The sequence below is a fragment of the Pipistrellus kuhlii genome, unplaced genomic scaffold (genome assembly GCF_014108245.1).
Source record: "Pipistrellus kuhlii isolate mPipKuh1 unplaced genomic scaffold, mPipKuh1.p scaffold_m20_p_1, whole genome shotgun sequence".
NCBI lineage: Eukaryota > Metazoa > Chordata > Mammalia > Chiroptera > Vespertilionidae > Pipistrellus > Pipistrellus kuhlii.
Window position 1 is genome coordinate 140,441,851 of NW_023425404.1, and position 12,629 is coordinate 140,454,479.

Genomic DNA, 12,629 nt, shown 5'->3' on the forward strand with positions numbered 1-12,629 from the left:
TCTAGCTTCATAATTAAAGTTTCTCTTGCCTTTTAGAGTAAACACAATTCCAGCTACAGGAGACAAGAATGACCAGTTCAAGTTCAAGGGTTCACTGCACATGAATATCCATAAATGCCCCTTGACAGTCTCGGTAGCATAACGAACCTTGCAATTGCTCAGCAGGCCGTCACCACAATACATGAACATAATGCCTCCAGCTTTAAACAACAAAAATTTTACCAATAATCCAACCAACTGTTACAGTTCACATTAGGGCTTTGGAAACTAATTAAGTTGCAACAGTTCCTCTTAAACCTTAATAACTTTGCAGAGAGTTTTGCTTTACTGAGCTTTGGCTTTATTGAACTATGCTTATGGGAAATAATTAATAGAAAAAGGTGTTGGCATTATATACCATTGGGAGATGTCAATTAGCAAAAACCCTCCTTCAAAATGACACCAGTTAATTCCAGCATGAGTCCTCAGAATGAAATAGCCGCTCTCATAAGCAAATGCCAGCGCCTCATTGTCTTTAGGAATGTCTGCAATCATCCCCCATAAACCTCCTAGGGCAATGCTCTGGCCTGCCTTCCTCTTGCCTATGCACTGAAGGAATTATTTTCATTAAGTAAATGTATTTGAATAATAGTAGACTCTGGTGGCTCTTCCGCTGTAGAAAGTTTGCCTCTGCAATACAATACAAAGTATTGGAAAGTTAATGATACACAGAAAAAGGACCATTCATTATTAGCACCCCTAGTAAAAAATATAGAACATTGCAGACAACAGATGCATATATGAGCATAAAAGCAGGCATCTCCTCTACCAAGATATTCAGATAATATCTGGTCTGGGGATTGAAGTATAAGACTGAAAGTCAAAACATTTATAATCCATTTAGGGTCATATATTTTGACTCTTGTTTTCCCAATCAGTAAGCTGAAGACTGCAGAGGCACAAAGTAATTAGAATATAGATAATAAGTAAGTTCAGGATTTTTAACTTTGCAAGGAGCTACCCTTTGCTGTTCTCATCACAATGGGCTTATTATGACTCTGGATACCTTCAGAGCAGGCTTGACATGAAGGCTCAGCATTTTATCATCGGTTCAAAAGGCAAGTTAAATAATAAAGCAAGCTGGGTTTGCCCCTCAGAACCACACACGGAGGGAAAAGCATGTGGGATCTGGTCAGGAGAAATGGAGGAATTTTGGTTTTCTCTCATCCGTGTTTTTAGTTAGATAATCTCAAGATAACTGGTTTAACATCTCAGATTTCAAAATATCAACCCACAAATTAATTTATTTTAGTTCCAGTAGTTTAAAAAGAAAAACAAAGAAGAAATAAAGTCAATCGAGGAAACAGGTTCTTCTGGGTTTGGAAATGAATACTTTTCATCATGTCTTACAAAAGCTCTAGCTGATCTTCTGACCCTAAAAGAGCACCACTCCTTTTGTAACTGGCCATGGAAAAAGAAGCAACAGCCTGGACTATGAAGAATTTTAAATATTTAGTTAAGAAAAATCTGCCTTTCCTTTTTAAATGGTATAGCATAATTCACCACATTTTATAAAAATGAGATTCAGAATAATCCTGATTACCATTTTTATCTAAAATAATATAGCCATTATGAAAAAACTTTTGTTATCTAAAATTCCTATGAACATTAAAGAAAATTTTTTTCAGAAAAATGAAAAATACTAGTAACAACACCAAGAATATAAAGACATAACATGCCTGGAGTATGAATGGTGAGAAATCATGCATTAAATTGGATAGAGCCAGTATAGAGAAAAAGTAGTTTTGTACAGAGGTACAGCTTTATAGCCATGTTCTGATGTCTACACTTTTTTGTAATTTAGGGTTGTTTTATAATGTTATAATTTGTGATTGAATTCCTGACTAAGATTATAAAATTGAATAGATCATATATACAATAAAAAAATTAAAGATTCTATATACTACATAAAATTACATTCTACAAAATGAGCAAAGATATAATGTACACACTGATTACACGAGGGGCCCTGACATACTGTCAAGTGTTCTGTGACACATAAAAATGCAATCATAGACTTATGCTAGCTATATGAAAACCTAGACAAGTGTTTAACAATGAAATTTGCTATCTTCAAATAAGCGTTTAAAACTTTATCAAGTATTTTTAATTCATAGCATATATTTGGTCAACATTCTTCACTTTCTCTTGATAAACCAAACTATGGTAAACAGAAATATGATAAATAGAAAGAGAAAAAAACATTCCAGTGAACTGAAACTTTGAGCACAATTACACAGATAGTCAAAAATTATTCCCAGCAAATATTATGTTTCTGAAAATCACTTTGAAATTTAAAAATTGACATGAAATCTATCTCATTCACCTTCTCTCCTCCTGACAAAATGTACTGGAGCCTCCTGAAACAACAGTCTCCGGAACGAAATTCCTGTGCAAAATGCAGAGTCTATCAGGATACTCACACCTCTACAGAAATGAACCAATGAATGCAAGCCAGCCAGCTAATCACATCATCAGCATTTCACTCTAAAAGATATACATTTCTGTTCACAAATCATTAGGGCTTTCTTACTTCCAATTAATTTCATATCTAATCCATAATATTAAGACCTGGTAGTACTATATTCAAAATATATCCCAAACTGAGCTATTCTCACTACTGCCACTGCAAAGACTCTAGCTCAGGGTACCATCATGTATCTTGCAGAAGCTTGGAGAAGTTTGCTCTCTAGTTTACTGATTCTACTGTGTCTTGCCACCGACTGAGTCCTCCACTCAGCAATCAAAGTTACATCCACAAAGTGTAAGTCTCATATTACTTCCCTGCTTAAAACTCCCCATTACAAATAAAACCACGACAGTGGCCTACATGATTTGGCCTCTGCCTGCTTCTTTAACCTCATTTCCTATAATTTTCCCCGTTGTCCAAAGTGTTCCATGAATACTGGTTTTTGGCCTATCCCTCAGACATACCACATTCATTTCCTTTTAGGACTCCTATACTTGTTTCCCTAGCTTATCCTCATTATTTAGATTTCAGTTTTATGACCATCCTAACAAAAGTAACCACCAACTTTTCTAACTTATTTTATTTCCTTCAGATCATTTGTCTCTACCTGGCTTGATCATCTTTGTTTATGTATTTATTATCTTTGTCTTCTTGAATATCAGTGCTTTGCAGGCACGTACTTGGTCATGTTCACCACCATGTCCAAAGCATCTATAACTCTGCCTGGCACACAACTGGCACAAGGGACACTTTTGGAATGTATAAAGTAAGTTGGATTATCATATTGCATTTACAGATACAATAAACTCTTGCTGCTTGTGTTCTGGAATGGCTTGGACCACAGACTGGGTAACTGGGAAGGCAACCCTCACAAGGGCAGGCTCTATGGGTTATAGGGAAGGTACAGGCACTGACCCCCCTCTTTGATACCATGATGCTCTGAAAGCTTTCCCTAGACCTGGGAAACCCTGAAACGCTGAGACACTCACCTGGCAGGGGGGAAAAATTTAATCTGAAAAGCATGAAATATCTTTAGTTTTCAAGTTAAATCTAGAGCCAGAACAGATAAATTCATGTTACTTCTTCCTTTAATACACAAAAATAAGCGGTGTGCAACTAGAGATTTTAATATATTAGCTACTAGAATCATCCTTACTCTAGTAGCTAAGGATGTTAGCCTCCTGGGCTAAATTATAGAGAGATTCAGCAAATCTGAACGCAACTACTTACTCTTAGTAAGTAGGGTCATATTGCTGAATTTTAAAATAGAATTGTTAGTGTGGTCTAATGGAAAGGGCCTTGTCCCGAGGGTCACAGATCCCAGCTCCACTGCAATAGTCCCTCAGCTACAGTTCCTGCGAGGAAGCAGAAATCTCCTTATGCCTCACAATACTGTCACACACACACCAAAGGACATACATACCCCATGTGAAAGCGTGGGACCTGTAAGACAGTGCACAAAATTAAAGTCCTCCCATTAGGACTTCTCATTCATGTAGTACAAACATGCCTATATTAAAATATGCTTTGTTGAGAGTTCTGTTTCACTTGAGCATATGCTTAAAAAACCAGGGAACCCTAAAACATATGACACAAACACGTATAGTCACATTTTAAAAGAAGTGAGTGTTGTGTGTGTGTGTGTGTGTGTGTGTGTATGTATGTTTAAGCTGGAAACATGTTAGGTTTCATTTACTTTGAACTGTATGGGGATTTCATTAGAAATAGGAAATACTCTGCCCTAGCCGGTTTGGCTCAGTGGATAGAGTTGGCCTACAGACTCAAGGGTCCCAGGTTCGATTCTGGTCAAGGGTACGTAACTTGGTTGCGAGCACATACCCAGTGAGGTGTGTACAGGAGGCAGCTAATCTATGTTTCTAACTCTCTATCCCTCTCTCTTCCTCTACCTAAAAAAAATCAATAAAATATATATTTTTTAAAGAAATAGGAAATACTCTCACACTTGAGAGAATAAAGGTAGTGGCAATTCACTATAAATAAGATATACTACATTTACAGAGGTAAACAAAGCATTTGAAGTTTTCTCATATAACTTTGGAATATGATTCTGCTAACAGGGTAGTTTTCTTTACATAGTTAACAACCCTAAGAGACTGCTGGTAATCCATAGCAGAGTCCTACCTGCAATAAATCAGGTTGTTCTCTTTTCCCCTGTCAGGAAAATAGCTTTATATTACATCTTTCCAATTCATTTAAATTAGTAGTTCTGTGGCATATACTATTTAATATCATTTTAAGGAAGTCACATTTAGAACTCAATTCCCAGTCTTTTTATACACTCACATTTCAGAAATTGCATGAATGCCACAGAAATGGACTTCTTCATAGGTGCATGCACTTATGAACATCACAGATATAAAAAATTTCGTCTCTTAGAAGATAACATTGTATCTCTGGACTGGGCAAATCATGTGACTTTTTAAAAAATAAATAGCAAGGATCACCTAGAACTTCAATACAATTTTCTTCAATTTCATAATTTGGTTCAAATATTGAACATCTGCCAAAATACACAGAAACCAAACAAAATGTGCCAAATGATTGTATGAAAAGCACACTGTAACAGAAATTGAGAAATGCTGATTGAGGTAGTTTCTTAATCAAGGTAGTTAGAAAACACATCTGTTTTGGAACACTTACCTAGTAACTGTACAAAAAAAGGTGTTTTCTAACAGCCACTACTAAGACTTGCTTCCAAATGGGGAGTTTTCATATTTTCTTTCCAATAAAACAAAGTGGCCCTTTAACAGCCATATGGTCCTGTGCTCTAAAAGAAGTTTCATTCAGCAGCTATTTTTAGATGCAGATTTCCTTATAAAATGTACTGCAGTCACCACGCTGAATGAGCCTTCGTGTTTCTGTGCACAAAGCCTCCTGCGTCTTCCAGGCTCGGTGGGCCCCAGGGCCTGTCCTAGCTCTCCTCTCCCAGCAATAAGACATTAAAAACTACTAAATGGTTTTCTAAACAACTTACTTTTCATTTACTTAGAAAGCTATTTTGGGAGGGGGGGAATACATACCTCAACAAAAATCTTTCCCACTCGGCACATACTCAGTACATATTAATTTTCTGCTGAGCTTTTTAAATACAACACAGTTTGCCAAAAATACCTGAAAATAGACCGGAGTTCAAAAAGCAAATCAGCATCTCTAGGCCAGCCAATATATCAACCAGCATTAGCAATGGGGAATTTAAAGTTCTGAGGTACAGTGTCACTGTTGTACAGAAATATTATTATGTTGTATTGCTTACATATGCCTTAGATAGTATGTGTAAAATACTGCATAGTTTTTAAATGTGTACAAAGTGTATCTGCCCTATTATACAAGGAAGTCAGTAAGAACTGAGCTGGCAACTTTTGGTAGGCGAACAATGAATGCCAGAATGCCAAAAAAGGATGTTTGATAGGTATGGCTCAGCATATACCTTATGTAGTTGTATTAGTGTCGTGAAAGAAAATAATGAGTAGATAAATTTTAAAATATTTAATTTGGAATCAATATATTGTTTCCATTGTAATTAAACACTTGGTTTAAATTTTATCTGTGATGCTAGCTTGACAAAAGTGTCACAAATGAATAAGAGGTAAGAATAAATATCTCAAATCTGATGAACTGAGGCCTGAATTTAGCTGCTCAGCTAAAAGCTTCTTGAAAATCTCTAACACGTAGCTACTTTGCACCAAGGAAATAATACAAGCTTTATACACTCAATAGTAAGTGACATGACACATATCACCTGTTCTGCTCACACTACATTCTTTCTAAGCCAAGTAACTACTGTGCTTTCTTACATTTTCAATACAAATACAGCAAAACTGTTTAGGCTCTTTGCCCATTTTTTAATTAGATTGTTTGTCTTCTTTTTGTTAAGGTGTATGTGTTCCTTATATATTTTGGATATTAACTCTTTATCAGATGTATCATTGGCAAGTATGTTCTCCCATGCTGTTTGCTCCCTTTCCTTTTTGTTGATGGTTTCTTTCACTGTACAGCTTTTTATTTTGATGTAGTCCCATTTGTTTATTTTCGCCTTAGTTTCGCTTGTTCTAGGTGATGTATCCACTAACATATTGCTATGAGAGATGTCTGAGATTTTTCTGCAGATGGTTTCAAGGATTTTATGGTTTCATGACTTACATTTAGTCTTTCATTCATTTTGAATTTAGTCTTATGTATAGTGTAAGTTGGTTGTCTAGTTTCTTTTTTTTTTTTCATGTATCTGTCCAATTTTCCCAAAAACATTTATTGAAGACGCTATCTTCAGTGTATGCTTTTGCTTCCTTTGTCAAATATTAATTGAGCATAATGGGTTGGGTTGATTTATGGGGTCTCTGTTTTGTTCTATTGATCTGTATGGCCTGTTCTTGTGCCAATACCAGACTCTTTTTATTACAGTTGCTTTGCAGTATAACCTGATACTTGGTACTGTGAACTCCCTAACTTTGTTCTATTGTGTTATTTATTAAATAATCTCATACAGCCCAATACTTGCATATCCACATATGTCTGTTTCTTTAATTGTATAGAATTTCATAGGAAATTTCCATTATCTTCACAATCCAGTGATTATAAATAGTGTTATATCTGTAGAAGGCATCATTTAGGTAGAGCAGGTTTTTCAATATCAGCAATATCAATATTTGGGCCATATAATTGTTCTTTGTGGTGAAATGTCCTGTACATTTTAGGATGTTTAGCAGCATCTGCCATTTCTACTCACTAGATATCCGTGGCACCTCCTCCCATAGGTAAAAATAAAATATATCTTCTAAAGACATTGCCAACTGTCCCCTGGAGGGGAGGGCCAGGGGAAAGGGGATAAAGCTGCCTTTGGGTTGAAAATCACATATTTAGGTGAAATTCACAGATTTTTATTTTCATTTTAATTGTAAATTTAAATTAAGTGAAGACTCTCTGATTAGGTACAAAACCAATGAATGTCAATATTTTGCATACATGCAGGTTTATATAAATTTACATTTTAATCTTAAATATTACATTAAATTGTCTCAAGGTATCAATGGCAGAAGCAACTATTTCTGATTTTTCGAAAACATCAATTCAGATGTTTCCTTTCACCATTTGAGGTAGATTTATTTTGGTTATAGTCTGGCCAAAAATGGCTAGAAGTACAGGAAGTTTTATCTGAAAAATGAACATGGACCAAGTCTTATAAATTGGCCCTAGTGCTATTTCCTATCATAGCTCCTGTTTGTTTACATTGGAGTTCTTATAAATTGGGTGTTATTTCCTTTCCACTAAGTTTCAAGGTATTACCAGGGAGGTGTTTTTTTACTTCTTCCTCCCTCTTTTTCTCCTGCTTCCCCCAAATAAATAATGCATTGCTTAAACATAAGTTTAAGACTGAGCCCCAAACTTCAAAACTGCTGTGAATTTATTTTACCTAAACCCACCCTTTCACTTGCAAGCATAACAGTCTCCTTAAAATGGAAATGAGCAAAATACGCATCGTCTAGGAGGTACACCTCCTTTCCAACAGAATCATTTATCTGGTCATTTCACAACTAAAACTTGCAAATTCTTAAGTAAATCAGTTCCATTTATTTTGACTTCCTGCCTAGGCTCTTCCTTCCAGAGAAAACATTACTCTAATATTTTCGTCCATTAAGTACTCTAAAAGTTAAATGCCCCTATTTAAACAAAACTTACCCTCGCTACACACAACACACACACACACACACACACACACACACACACACACACAATTAAAGGAAGCCCAGATTTCTCTTATTTCTCTGGATAGAGTTATACTTGCCTAGCTTCAAAGAAACACATACTACCTCCATTAGAGACATTTGTGTGAGCCCGTAACTCAAGTGGTAAAACAAATGGCTTTGTATGGAATATGTAGCAGTGGCTGACAGCTGCAAAACTGTCCTTGACCAGTGAACTTCCAGTGAAAAAAGCTGTTGAAAGTTCATGCACCCCAAATGCACATTCATTATAATTAAACAAGAAGATTACACAGACATTGCTGACAAGGATTATCAAAATAAAACGGCGCCACCTGCCCCTTGCTCTCCCATTAATTAGTAGGCAGTCTGAGGTGCCAATTAACAAGAAAGAGAAAGGGATCAGTAAACACAGCTCAAGCTGAATCTGAGGATTAACTCTTCCAGCTCAGGTCCCATTATTTAACTGCACTGCACTATGTGAATTTGCCTATGCAAGCCAAAACTGAATCCTAGGCTATTTTCTAAAAGGAAATCAAGTATCATAAGGAGGACACTTCAGTTGTATGAAATAATTCCCAAAATAGCTGTCCAAAAAGTTCCTATGATTCCATGAACAAGTGGCCATTCAGTATTACAGAGAGATGCAAAATACTGAATAATCCAGATAAGTCCAGTGACGGAAATACTTTCCGACGATCAAGTACCACTCTGTGGTAGTTAACATTAACTCTGGAAAACAACTAGAGTACTGTATGGTTAGTAGTAACTAGCAACGCTCCTCCCCCAACCCCCAGCTACTAAATAACAGTTTATGGGCCTGAGACTACAAATTTTTTAGAGTAAATGGTTTCATTATTGGTTTTATAGAATTATTATTAGTTACTCTTACATTCGATCAGTCACTCTTTTTTAAAAAGTAGTTTCCAAAAATAATATAGGTATTTCCATACAAGTCCCAGCTAGATCTGTAACTTCTCTATAGATAGTATTATTATTCTGGAAACCTAAAATTATTTCTCAAAATAAAAAAGCACCATAAATACAAATTATGAACAAAAAATGCAAATTTTATTACATTGTTACAGGTGGCTAATATAGATTTTAATAACTATATTTCTTATTAATATTCTAATTTTACTTGTATAATAAAATTTGTCTTACTTAATTGACTTGCGTTTTTTTTAAATAACAGTGTTTTCCTCAAAATTTAAAGAGGATTTCCATCCACAAAAGCCTTTCACATTTGTTTACCCATTTCACAATAATATTTTTCTCTTTAATGTAAATGCAAGTTTATCTAATCTCTAGAGTCACCATAGCTGTAAGAGAATGTATTCTATAACAATAACATTTTCAAGTCCTCATGAAAAAAAACGTAGAAGCCTGGCTCGAAAGCTATATCCCACGGCCATTTCAAGACCCAAATTCCACAATGATATTACAGTGTACATTGTGCTACCTGTAAATAATGGCCTCGAAGATCTGCTGAAAGAGTTAAATTAGATTACTACTCGTTTAAGAAGATTCCTGAAAGGCCACGATTAAATACCAATGCTGAGTGAAACTGCAATCGTTTGCCCAGGAAACACCTGAAACATTACCTCTGACAGGCAACACTCCTAACACCTACCTTAGTGCCACACTGCTCCCTTATTCATTGGGTCTGGTATGGTGAAGCCTAAGCACCTGCATCCTTAAGAAGCACACCTGGTGCTTCTAATACAACAATGCATGGCCCATACCAGGAGTGCCCTTAGATATGCAAACAGGGTCCCTATTTTGAGGACTACACTTTGGAGGTGCTGGCTCCAATCCTCTCTTGGCTGCCTACCCCACCAGCTACTATGGATCCAGGGCCCAATGGGATGTGCCTATCTGTACCAGAGTCCTTTCGGCTCTCACTCCGCATGCCTGTGACCCCAGGATTCTCTCCCCAAAGAGCCTGAGAGAACACTCCTAAACCAAAAGGATAGCCAAGGGCAACTAGTACTGGCCATGCAAGACAGGATTTGGACAAGAGGGCTGAGATGTCCACATATTCAAAGTTAGTCCCTGGTGGCACAGTAAGAAGGAAGAGGGGAAGACCAACGTGGGGTGGGTCAAGAACCAGGGTCAGATATCTCTCCCCAGCAAGCAGTAGTCCAGCACAGAATTCAGATAAACATGGGACTCTCCATTGGAAAAAGTTGGCCTTCCAACTTCAGTTTCATTTGAAGACTTCCAAAGAGCAATGTTGACAGGAGGAGGAGATGCCTGTGTAGTTAGCTGAAGACTGAAGATTTGAAACCTTGCAGACTCCTCTTGTGGGCATTACATGTGATGTCTTGGACAAAGGGGTTAAAGGAGGAGAAAGATGGATGAGCGGCTGAATCTTGGGTGGAGAAGGAACCACTTGCCTGCCTGCTTTCCTGATTGGCCCTAACTGCTTTTGCCTTTATACAAGGAAAGCAAAAGTGAGTGTTTTCTCTGTGTCAAATGTTTGTAGGAAGAGGTTGGAATGGCCAAAAATGAGGACAAATCCTCTTCCCAACACTTCTGTCTTGCCTGGTCAATGCTGCTGCGTCTCCCTAGAATACATGGGTGGGAAAATGGTCATTCTGCATTCGTGCTATCCACAATTATTTGGCATAAACTGTTGCCTTACATATATTTATCTAATAAGTTAGATGGTATATTTGTCAGGGTAAAAGGATAAACATATTTTTTATAATACTATATTAGCCTAATTTGTAACCTTTAAATATTTTGGCACATGGTATGTAATTCTCCATTCATATTCTTGCCCCAGGCTTTGCAAAAGTCAGGGGAAGGATCTGGAAAACACTTTGCAAACCCCTTGTTAATACTTTCTATCTCTCTCTTCCCCATGACATTTTTGTGTCTTCTCCTTACAATCCATATACAGTAAAAGAAAGAGAAATGAAAACTGGTTCAAGTATTAGCCAATCGCTGCAATAGTAGCAAATGGCAAAAACATGAAAATACCAAGCTACATCTCCGTATTTGTAAAGATAAAGAAAATATAAAATGTTTTCATGTGCCTCTTGGCCTTCCTTCTGTCTTCTTTTGAAAAGATTCTATTTAGGTCCATTGCCCATTTTTTAATTGGATCATTTATCTTCCTTTTATTTAGTTGTATAAGCTGTCTGTAGATGTTGGAGATTAAACCTTTATCAGTGATAACATTTGCAAATATGTTCTCTCATACAGTGGGCTTTCTTGTTGTTTTGTTGATGGCTTCTTTTGCTGTAAAAAAGCTTTTTATTCTGATGTAGTCTCATTTGTTTATTTTCTCTTTAACTTCCATTGCACTAGGGGCAGTATCAGTGAAGAAGTTCTTTTGGCATACGTCTGAGATTTTGCTGCCTGTGGATGCCTCTAGTATTTTTATGGTTTCCTGTCTTGAGTCCTGTATTCATTTTTAGTTTATCTTTGTGTTCAGTGTAAGTTGGTTTGAAAGCTCAAAATACATCAGCAGGACAAATACTGTCAATGCTTCCCTGATAGGCCCACTTCATTCATTTTTAAGAATATGTGCACAAAATATTCAAACCTAAATTGCCATAGTTAGTCTGTCAGTCATTCTTTCATTAAGAATATTGATCCATGAAAAAGAAATTAGGTCAATAGTGATTCCTTGAATAAAGCTGTTTTACTTACAGTATGCAGTGTCTTACCTGATAAAATCAGGTAAATGGTCTTATATGATCAAAGGTTGAGACTAAGTTGATAATTTTATTACTTTATGAAGGACATTTTAAGGTTAACAGTTCATTTTTCTTTTTTTTCCAGAGTGTGACAGTAAAGAACACAAAGGTGAACAGTACACCTGCTGCCACCACCACCTTGGTTGGCATTGAGATGCCAGCAGTTTTCTCTAGCATCAGAGGCCTGGTGCATGAAAATTCATGCACTGGACAGAGGGTCCCCTCAGCCTGGCCTGCCCCCCTCACAGTCTGGGAGCCCTCAGGGGCGGGAGGTGATCTGGCGATCAGGGAAGGCAACGCCCCATCACATCTCTGCTGCTGCCCCTGCCGGCAGCACAAGCCTCAGCCAGCCCTGGTTACCTAAGCCCTGGGCAGCTGGGCCGCTGCCATCCAAGGTTTGCTGCACCTTGGGCTGGCCCTGGGCAGCTACATGGCAGGCCTTGCTACATGCCTGCTATGCCAGTGGGGCTGAAGGGACTGGGCACTGCCATCTTTGAGGGCGGGACAGTCAATTAGCGTATTTCCTTCTTATTGGCTGTGGGCACCACCATCTTTGTGATGGTGTGAGGGTCAATTACCATATTCCCCTTTTTTTTTTTTTAGACAGAATTGTTTTTGAACCATCAGAGCAAGTGTCAGCACAGTACAAAAGGCAAGTATCATCACAGTGTTATTATAAAAACAGTTTTGAAT

General features: G+C 37.2%; 1 protein-coding gene across 4 annotated transcripts in view; it reads right to left on the reverse strand.

The window, feature by feature from the left end:
- Positions 1 to 12,629, reverse strand: part of BMPR1B (bone morphogenetic protein receptor type 1B) — a 371,913-nt gene that overhangs the window by 131,007 nt on the left and 228,277 nt on the right. The window lies entirely within an intron of this gene.